Here is an 11,007-nt window from a genome sequence, read left to right on the forward strand (position 1 = left end):
GGCACTGCCAGCTAAAGCCTCCTAAGGATCTGGGGACCATTATTAAGTGCTATCTTGCTTTTTTTCTTGGCTTCACTTCTCCTTTTTGCACAAATAACATGTCTTAACTGCTCCACCACTGTGAGAATTCAGAGGATCCCGATTACTCCAGAGTCCTTGTACTCTGATTGCTCAAAGTGCCTGAAACCTGGTGAGGGCCTGTAGATGGGGAGGCAGTGCAGCCTGGTGGGAAGCTCATGGGTTTTGAGTTATGCAGATTTGAGTGGAATCCAGATGCTGCCAATGATCAATGGGACCCTGGTGAGTAAATCTCTCTGAGCCTCAACCTTCTCATCTGTGCAATGGAGATAAGATCCACCTCTAGTCTATGTACCTCTTGAAAAAACAGCACATAACAAAGGCTCAGAACATAGTTCCTGTTATTAGGATTGCTGAAAAATCAGCAGCAACTCTCGCATTAACTTGCAGACCACTGGGGGCGCTATTCAGAGGGCTCAACAGTTGTTCTCAAGCAGGGGTTCTCGAGGCGCTGTAACAATCAGGGTTGTGTTTTTATTTCAAAGACCAAGCAGGGACACTGGGTCTCAATGCTCAGCTTTGCACCAGGGTCTGTTGTTGCACTAGAATTAAATAGAGCTCCTTTAATTGTGCAGGCTAATGAGAAAAAAAGCAGCATCCTAACACACAAATGTTTTTGGGCCAAGGGCCAGCCAAATGACCCCTCAGCAGGCTGTAGGGACAAAGGTTTCACAGTCACTCCAGTTGAGAAATGTAATAGGACAGGTGAGTCACCACAGGGCACACGGCGGAGGAAGCAGCCAAAATGCTCCATGCAGCCAAAACCACAATCTGTAGCAAGGGGTGATTTAATCTTAATGGAAAAACAGTGTCTATCACGTCAAATTAATATTGTTAATCTGAGTATTACTGGCTTTGTAGTTTGCATTTTAATTTGTAAACTTGTTTGGAATTTAATACTGTATAAGAGTTATAAGCATAGGTTATTTATGCCCAGTTTTGTATTCATATATTTAAATATTATTATATTAATAATTTAAGACAATATTAGAGGTCTGTGGGAAGCTTTCTCCCCATTTAAAGTGCAACCATCTGCACATTTCTGAAGTTTTAAAACCATTGGCCTGAAAATTAATGCAGAAACAAACCCAGGGAGGGGCGCCTAGGTGGCTCAGCCAGGTGAGCATGTGGCTCTTGGTTTTGGCTGGGGTCGTGATCTCATGGCTCACGGGATCGAGCCCACCGAGCCCCTCTGAGCCCCCCATAGGGACTCTGCTTGAAGATTCTCTCCCTCTGCCCCCGCCCCCCTCACCCAGGCTCTCTTTCTGAAAAGAAAAGAAGAAAAGAAAAGAACCTAAGGAATCATTAAGGTCCTTAAAAAATCAGGTTTATTGAGGGGTGCCTGGGTGACTCAGTTGGTTAAGAACCTGCCTTCAGCTCAGGTCATGATCCCTGGTCCTAGGATGGAGCCCTGGTCTGGTTCAGCAAGGAGCCTGCTTCTCCCTCCCCACCCCCCACTTGTCGTGTGTGTGTGTGTGTGTGTGTGTGTGTGTGTGTGTGTGTGGATGAATAAATTAAAATCAGGTTTATTGGTCATTTCCTTCAACAATGGGTGGGGAGATGGGTGGCTTGGCTGAAAAGAAACTGTAGTAGAACAGGCAAAGGTTAAATGACTCACCCAAGGTCACTCACAAGTCAACCACGGCACCCAGAATTCCTGCCCCGGATGGCGGGGAGGTCTCCCAAACCCGAGGTGAATGAACTCCTTCCTCGTTTGCTCCTGAAACATCTTACTCCTCACAGAACAAGCAATAAAGGCTGATAAAAAAGCCAGCTTCCCCACATCTCAGCTCCTCTCCCTCCCCCATTCAGAGCCAAAGCTGCATCCAAGTCCTGGGAAAGGTAGATTCCTCCTCCTGCTCCCAGCAGCACCAGAGGCTCCCAGCTCAAAGTGCCCCAAGAATGCCTGGAATAAAAGATTTCCTGTCTATCGTGTAGGGACACTGGGCTTAGTGCAAAGAAGCTTCCACCTCCTTCCCGCCTCTGACACCAGCATCACCAATGGGTAGACACAGAGCCCCATTCTGGGCTGGCTTCTAGGGTGGGGAAAGAAACCAGTTTTGATGGGCTAGTTGGTTGGGGAGTTGTGACCAGCACACCCCAGGGGGAAGGGAACCAGCGGACAGGCAATCCAGGGCTCAGCTGTACAGTGAAGAGGAGAGAGCTATAGGAACTCAGAGCAGAGGTAGACGGACAAGAGATAGCAGAGACGGGAGCCCTCTACAGGGTGGGGGCCACAGCTGTGCTGGTCAAGTGGAACCTGCTGAGCGGTTATTTCAGCCAGTAGCAACAGCTGTGAGAAGGATGACAGTTTTCTGAGACAAGGAGGAGGCTGCAGATGAGGAGTCTCACCCCCTACCAAGCTCCCTTCTGTGTCTCCATTGCCACCTTCTTGCTGATCCTCAGACTCACCAGGCAAGCTCTCACCTCAGGGCATTTGCACTGGCTCTTCCCTCTGCTCAGTGCTCCCTGCCCCCTGATGTCCACAAGGCAGCCTTCCTCTCAGTCTCTGCTCCAATGTCACCATCAGAGAGGCCTTCCCTAACCACACTGTATAAGACAGCAGCATCCCATTGCCACATATACCCCTCTCCCTTGCTATCTTTCTTCATTATAATCATCACAAAGTACATTATATAATGTGTTTGGTTTTTACCATCTGTCTCCCCTCATTTCAATACAAGCTCCACGAAGGCAAAGACTGTTTCATTCTCCGCTATGTTCAACATGTGGTCAATATGCAGTATTTACAGAATGAATGAATGAATGAACGAACAAACAAACCAGAGGACAGAAGAATGCCTGTCAGAAATCCTGGAGCTGGAGACTCCTCCAACAGACCACACTCCTGCTGAAATCAGCGGTGTCTTCCTTCCACAGGTGATACCTGAGACACAAGAACAGGAGTGGTGGCAGGTGAGAGCGGATGGACACAAAGGGTGGGATGGGGGAGGGGAAGGGCGGAGGAGTTCAGAAAACCTGGCTCAAGCCCGGCTTGAGTCCACTAGCAGGATGTTTTATGCTCTAAAGAAATCTCTAGCCCAGGCTTGCAGGTGGCCGGAAAGACAGTCAAGGTAAAAAGGTGAGTGATCACTATGAGCCACAAGCTAACAGGAGGAGCAGGTAGGTCCTCAGGAAGTCATAGGAAACGTCAGAGTTTTTTTTGTTTTATTTTGTTTTTTTGTTTAAAGATTTTATTTATTTATTCACGAGAGACAAAGAGACAGAGGCAGAGACACAGGCAGAGGGAGAAGCAGGCTCCCTGCAGTCTGATGCGGGACTTGATCCCAGGACCCTCGGATCATGACCTGAGCCAAAGGCAGACACTAAAGCACTGAGCCACCCAAGGTGCCCCATCGTCAGAGCTTTAAAAGTCCCCAAGCACACTCTCCGGACAAAACAGGGTCTGGGCCTCATCAGAGACAGGCGACAGAAGGAGGCAGGGGGACATAGCAAATAGAAAAAGGAATCTGAGAGAACAGAGCACCATAGGGTCAGGAGAACCTCACAAAGATATATGAAACAGACACAGAAGAAAGAGCCTGACCTTGGCCCTCACTCTGCCTCCCGCTGGCTGAGCAAGCTTGGCAAGCGGCTTCACCTCTCCCAGCCTCCATTTTCTCATCAGTAAAATGACAACAATAATCCCAACTTCCCAGGGGTCTTCCAAGGCCGATCTAAAACAGTTTCTGAAAAATCACCTAAAGTAGTACCCAGCAGACAGCAGACAGTCATCAAATTTAGTCCCTTCCCTAAATTGAAGTTAAAAAAAGAAAAAAAAAACAGTAAAGATTAACTGACTATTCAGGTAAATAATCTTACTTCCCCTATTTGTATGATTTATTAATTCAATAAAAACACATGGAGGTGCCAGGTGCCCGCTGGCCACAATGCTGGATGCGAAGAAGTATCTACCCCCACCCCACCTCGGACCTCCGTGGTCTCATGTCCAATCGGGATGATAAGGAACATTCCAGCCAGATGCAGAACAATGACACCAGCGTCACATCAGCATGTACGGAATTGGTGGTATAGCGTAATTACTACACAAGTTCAGGAGAAGGAAAGATCAATGCTTCGAGATCACTGTGGGCTCTGGTGGTCGGGGATGTCCCTCTAACACCAGCCTTAGGAGAGGGTGGCTCAGCTTAAACACAGAGAAAGACAGGATTTGAAGCAGGCTTGGGGATGGCAGGGATGGTGAGTCCTAGCAGGTAGGGATGGTGAGGCAGCACAGCTTTGGAATGTCCATTTGAAGAGTTTGGGCTTCATCTACTGAAGACTACAGAAAAAAATGTAAGGTAACAAGTGGAGAATAACCAATGTCTTAGGATGACTCAAAGGAGAGAGAGAAATATGAGGCTGGGAAATGCCCTGCTCCTGCCCCCCACAAGCCACATGACATGTCTGCAGATTCCAGACTCATTGCCACCTCTGCCCTCGAATTACAAACTATACCACTTGCAAAGCCCCACAGACGGCTCCTTGTGACATGTGTCCCTGTGCACTCCCATGCATTGTGCCCAGAGCAGGATGGGAGACAGGAGCAGGAGGCCAGTGCCAAGGCCCAGCACAAGGCAGAAAGAACGCGAACGAAGAGGACATCTCCCGTTGTAAAGGAGGACTTCTATCCCAGAAATGTAAGGGAGAAAATTAGTGCATGAATATTGGCAGTAGAGGAAGGGGGTGGGCATCAAGAGCATAGCTGAGGTTTTGAGCCCAAGCAGCTGGGAAGGCGGTGGTGCCAACAACAAAAATGAAGAATCCAGAAGAGCAGATGGCTTGAGACATGGGAAGACATCAGATTTCAATTTAGGCATGTGAGTTTTACAATGGCAACTAGATATCCAAATAATAACAGTGATAACAATAATATCTAATCAATGACTGAAAGGTAGTATGAGAGGTGGAGACTGATCGGTCCGCAGAAACCACGAATCCAAGATGGTAAGGAAGCAGCCGTGACCTGCCTGCCAGCCAGAATCACGGCTGGCTAAATTCGGACTCTCGAAGACACTGTAACTACAGAGATGAGATCTCGTCTTGGCCTAATGACCCCATTTTACCACTGAGAAAAGCAAGAGGAAGCATATTGGGCAGAAGGAGCTAATAACCCATCCATACGTACATGCTGGATTTCCAGGATGCACATGAACCACCTCCTCCAGGAAGCCTTCCCTAGGTACTGTGCCGCCCACTGATGTCATACTCCTCGCACCAAGGTTGGTCTGCAAGTCATTATTATTTACCTACCCTTTATTCTCTGATTATTTGATAGCCTAGTCTTCTCAATGCCTCCTGCACTGGATCAGAATTCTTTGATGTCAGAGATCGGATCTTCAAATAACCTACTTCTTGTATCTCAATCAACTGTAATTATTAATTTGGATTTATCATCCCAATAGATCTCCATTACACAGATCAGTAAACTGAGGCTCAAAGAAGTCAAAGGCTTGACTAGGGTCACAAGGCTAAAACGTAGGCAGACCATTCAAACCCAAGTCTTAAACTCTATGGCGGGTGCCATTGGTTACTTCTTTCCAAGAGCATTCCTCTCTGACGCCCAACACACAAATCAAGATTGTTCTAGGCCAGTGAGGGTGTTCTTCTTCCCTTGCCTGTGGTTGGTGTACACGGTCATGTGATTCACATTTCCAGCCAATGAGACCCAAGGGAGAGTCTGCCCTGGGACCTTCGAGAAAGGTCCCCCTCCCGCCTTTCCTGCCCCCTGCTTCTTATTGTAAGGGTATAATACCCGGAACTGTTGTTGTGACCTTATGGACAAGGAAGGATGAAAAGAATCTAGATCTTGATGATGCTGTTGAACAACTGAAAGAACCAAACTCGAGGAAGACATAACCCACACCTCTTACAATGGGAGATACCAAGTTCCTTACTGCTTCAAGCAGTTGAGTTCAAGTTTTCTGCTATTTACAGCGCTGACTGATGCCCACCCCAATAGAGGACTTCAGTCCCTAAAGGTACCTGAGCCAAGCTTTATGGGAGATACAGAACAAGTAAAAGTCCTGGTCCCTCCCCTCATTGTGCCTGTGCCGAGATTGGACAATCGATAAGTGTTCGATCTATACTTGATTGATTCTCCCTTTGCTCATCAGTTCCAAGGGACATATATTCCCTGAAAGCATCTTTCTTCCCTTTACTAAGCCTCACTAATTATCTCTAGGTTTCAGCCTCACAATTTGACTATGGCCTTAACATTACCGACCAGGTCCTTCCCTGCAGCATCCCTCCACCTCTGACGATGGAGCTAGAAGCAAGGTACTTGCACTTGGCCCAGAGAGACCATCAGCGAAACTCCGCATTCCTAAATATTTGTTCTTTGAAATGTCTTTCTCAATTAGATCTCACCCAAATGTTTGAGAGTCAGGCTAAATTCCAACTTCCTGCTCCAGAACAGACATGTTGAGCCTGCATAATTACTGCAGCCAGCTTTATTTGCTATAAAAACATGGATTTTTTTTTGCTCCTTCTCAACTGTAAAATAATCAATAAATAGGATCCAGATGAAAAATGCCAGCATTTAGGAAAACAACCCTTTTATGGTTCTTTTCTTTGGGGTCTAATTAACACGTTGGGGATAAAATGTGCTGTTACATTTAACCAACCAGCGAAGTTGAAACACAAACTCTCCTTTCCTCCTGCTGAGATACAGCTTCACATCAGAAATATAGGTGAAACAGTTTCAAAACATTCCAAAATGTTCAACAAACAGATCTGTAAACCCGTGATGTGGACTTCCTCCAACCCCTCTCCATTCACACTGGCTGTTCGATTGTTTTTTTTTTTCCTCTCTCCTCTGAGAACACATTGCATAGTTACTGTCAAACACAGATAGTCCCATTAGCAGGAGAAGCAATTCCTCTGACTTTCTGTCTTTTAAATGAAGAAGACCTGCCTTTTTGGACACTGACCACCCAGGTCATGAAAGTTTCATGAGGGGTTCTCGAAGCAGATGACACCTTTTCAATTATAACCACTGCTATAATAAACCCCCACAGAGCCACAGGGCATGGAGTCTACATCCAACACATGACACCTATTTATTCCCTAATTACATTGCAATATATTCTCTCTGTGTGTGTGCTGATGAAGATAAAATATTCTTTTAATTCTATGGCCTCCTGGGGGGTCCGGGGGAGGGGATTATGCATAGGCAAATTCTGGGAGTTCCTAGAGCTAAATCATAGCCTTTGTCCCAGGCTCCTCCACTGCATAACCTCAAGAAAACCTCTCACTTTCCCTTGTTCTACCACAGTGGTTCTCAAAGTGTGGTCCTGGACCAAGAGCATCAGCATCGCCTGGGAACTCGTTACAGATTCTATTTACTGGACCCGCCCTGGACCCACTGGATCAGAAACTTCAGGGCAATCTGTGTTTAAACAAGCCTCCTGTAGTGAAGTCTAAGAACCCCCAGTCTACAAAATGGGAAGGAAAGAGCATTATTTTAAATCGAATCAGAGATCAGGAATACCTGGATTCTACAGTACTGGGCTCCCTTCTGCATAGCTGTCCCAATCTGCAGAGTCAGGGCTCCATTTACCCATCTGTACAATGGGGCTACGGAGTTCAAGTAGCTGTGGATGCTGGAATTTAAGAGGTACACGGTTACCTGGTACCAGTCTCTATGGATACCTAGCAAGACCACAGTTGCCAGCACTCACCAGCTCCCTCCCCCTGTGCTTGGGCGGCAGGAGCTCTGCAGAGCCGTTTGTTCCCCAATGCCATATCTAAGGTCCTCAATGCAGCTGCCTCTGGGTTACCCTTGGCAACCAGGAGCCGGGGTCATGGAAGACCACAGAATCTCCAAATCTCATAGCCAACAGCTTCCAGCCTTTCACCTCAGAGCCTTGAACCACTGGAGAGGCTCAGAATTCTCTGTCACATTGTCCCATTTCTTCAGACATCTTTTGTGTATTTGCCTCCATTCCGCAAGGACACTTTACCTCATGGAGAACTGGAACCTAGAACGTCAGCATCATGAGGTCTGGGACTCAGCCTGTCTGGTTCATCAGTGTATCGCTTAGACCAGTGCCTGGCAAAAAGGAGGAGCTTAAAAACTATCTGTTGACCAAATATCCCTAGCACGGCGAACACCCTGCCCATAGTAGGTCCAGTAGTATGTTCCACACCCTCAAGTATCTAAATTCTAAAAGTTACAGATGGGAAGAGGCAAAGGAACTATTTGAAAGCTAGGCAACAAGTAGAAAAGGGTAAAAGAGAAGCAAAAGGCTGACTATAGCCCTTGCCTCATGGGGTGCTGACTTCCCAGCCAATTGCTCACCCTAGACCTTGCACTAGAAGACTCTAGGGACACATTCTGAATTCGCTGTCTGAGGAGCTGGCTCTTCCAACCGTCCTAGTGCTTTTCTCTCAAAAGCCAAATTCTCATCCACCCTGACTCCACTGTCCTTTGACCAGTCACTGAACAAGTCATGAGCTTTCCTGCCCCTCTCTTTGTGCCCCAGCCTTGTGTCCCACAATCTTCCTCCCCGCACTAGAATCTACCCAGGGCTCCATTCCAAATCCTCCCTTCTCCGGAGACTTATCCATCACTCTGCCCCCCTCCCAGAGGGATTTCACCTGAGATCGCCAAGCTTCCGTGGCTAAAAGACAATGACTGCTCTCCCCGTGGGTTGCACTTTATGGGGCTGGCTCAGGTCTAAGGGCTTTATGGGGCTGGCTCAGGTCTAAGGGCCCCCTTCACCGGCAGACTTCAGTGCAGGCACAGGATAGGTATGCAACAAACTGTCGCCTCAGTGATGTGTCCTGGGAGGTGATCCCAGCACAGCAGCTACCAAGAGACCCTTCCTCTGCAGTCCTCTGCCTCTAAACTCAGGACCAGTCCTCCACGCCGTGTCCTGCCAGAAAGCACCTGCCCCATGCTAAAAAAGTGATGATGCCGGCATAGAGTATTGGGGGGAAAAAAATAAAACAAAACCAAAAAAAAAAAAAAAAAACCCTGAACCAGGAGTCAGGAGGCCCCAGTTGACATTTCCTTCCACCCCGTTACCCAGCTCTAAGCAAGTCCTTTCACTTCTCCCCGCCTCGGTGTGCTGAGCTGTGAGATGGGAGGAAGCGATGGAGACCGAAGAGACCTTGAATTTCTAGGGCCTTAAGCAATCTGTGAGCTACCGAGAGAGATGGTGGGTGGCGAGCACGAGGGAAACCCGCCACAGGAGCTGAGGGGTGCACCTGCTGGTGGGTTCCACGCCCTCCGGGGACCCCGGCCAACCTGCGGGGAGCTCCGGGACAGAGCCCCCAGCTCAGGGCCGCACGAGCCCGCTGCAGACCCTTCGGGAGAACCGCCCCAGCAGCGCTCCAGCAGAGGCGGTGCGAGCTGGGGCGGCCAGCTCCGGGGAGGCAGCCGCACGGGCGGCCACTGCGGTCTCGGGGACCCCACGCGCCCCGCAGGCTCCGGTGGGCGCCCCCGCCCCGCCCCGCCCCGGGCAGCCTCCGCTCGGGAGTTAACCCCCGCCTCCCCGGCAGAGCGCAGGGGGAGGGGGAGGGGGAGGGGAGGGGGAGGGGACCCCGATGGCCCCGCACGGCGAGCCGAGTCCGCGGGGATCCCCAACCACCCCAGGGCCCCCTCCGACCCGCCTGGGCCCCCGCCGTCTCGGCCCCCAGCGCACGGAGCGGGGGATCCCGCAGCGCAGCCACTTTGACATATTTTTCTAGGGGACGTGACCACGCGGGCCAGGCGCGGGCGGATCCGGGAGCGGCCACGGAGGACGGAGCGCGGCGCGCGGGTCCTGGAGCGGCAGCCGGGGCTGGGGCCTCGCAAACCGGGGCGCCCCGACCGGCCGGGGCCGCGTCTCACTCGCGGACCTCGACGCCCGCGGGGGCCAATGCTGCGCCTTTTTGGAGTCTTTTTTTTTTTTTTTCTTTCCCCCCTAACTCATTAGAAGAAAAAAACAATAATAGTAAAGTCCGGGAGGAAGGCGGCTTCGGCGCTCTGTAGCTCCGCGGGCTGCCGCCGCCACCGCTCCCGCAGCTCCGGCCCCCGCAGGCCTGGGCGGCAAGTTGGCAACTTGGGGCCCGCGCTCCGGGCGCGCACCGGGAGCGCCGCGCTTCGCTTTTAACTTCGGGAGCCGCGGAGGGGGGGAGGGAGGGGGGTGCGCCGGGGACCCGAGGGCCGCCCGGGAAGTCAGCCCGCCGGGCTTCCCCGAAGGGAACCGGAGGGACGGGATGGGAAGGAGCGAAAGGCGCACGCGCTCCGTTCGGCGCCTCCAAAAATAAAATAAGCAAAAGCGCGCGGGGCTCGGGCCGGGGCTGGGCGGCCGAGGCGCCCCGCGGGCCCCGGGGGGACCTGGCTGCGCCCCGCGGCTCCCGGCTGGAGGGCGCCCGAGGCTCCGCGCGCGGGGGGCGCGCCCCGGGCGGCGGGGGCGGGAGAGCCCCGGGGTCCCCCCGCGGCCGGAGGGCGGGCGCCTGCGACCCCGGGACCCCCGCGCTCGCCCACGCCCGGGCATCCTCCGCCGCCCCCGCCGCCTCCCCGCGCAAACTCGGCTCCCGCAGCCCGGCCCCCGCGGAGCCGCTGGAAAGTTTGGCCGCGAGGCCGCAGAGCCCCCTCCCCGGGGCCGCAGCCCCCCGCCGCCGCCCCCGCGCCCCCCGGGCCCCGCGTCCCCGCCGTCCCCGCTGCGCCACCTACCTGCTCCGGCGGCCGCCCGGGCGCGCGGTCCCGTCCTCCGCAGCCCGAGCCGCCGGCAGCGCTGAGCCGGGCGCGGGGGGCGGGCGCGGGGCGCGGGGCCCGCGGGCGAGCGACGGAGCGACTGAGCCACCGCCGGGCGCACGAGCCGCGGCCGCTGCGGAGCCGCCCCCGGCGCGGCCCCTCCCAGCGCCCTCCCCCCGCGCGCGGCCCCCCCGCTCCCCTCCCCTCCCCTCCCCTCCTGCTCCCGCCCGGTCCTCCCAGAC

At 52.4% G+C, this 11,007-nt stretch overlaps 1 protein-coding gene across 6 annotated transcripts in view; it reads right to left on the reverse strand.

Moving 5' to 3' along the window:
- Nucleotides 1–10,799, reverse strand: part of MEGF11 (multiple EGF like domains 11) — a 343,797-nt gene extending 332,998 nt beyond the window's left edge. For 5 of the 6 annotated variants that reach the window (XR_013370476.1, XM_077881550.1, XM_077881548.1 and 2 more), the window contains exons 1-2: nt 10,745–10,799; nt 2,863–2,965 (exon numbers count right to left, since the gene is read on the reverse strand). The gene's annotated coding sequence lies outside the window, so the exon portion shown is untranslated. The remainder of the gene's footprint in view (nt 1–2,862; nt 2,966–10,744) is intronic. The other variant, XM_077881549.1, reaches the window with a different exon arrangement.
- Nucleotides 10,800–11,007: the final 208 nt, after the last annotated feature.

Source organism: Canis aureus, chromosome 32 (assembly GCF_053574225.1).
Source record: "Canis aureus isolate CA01 chromosome 32, VMU_Caureus_v.1.0, whole genome shotgun sequence".
Taxonomy (NCBI): Eukaryota; Metazoa; Chordata; class Mammalia; order Carnivora; family Canidae; genus Canis; species Canis aureus.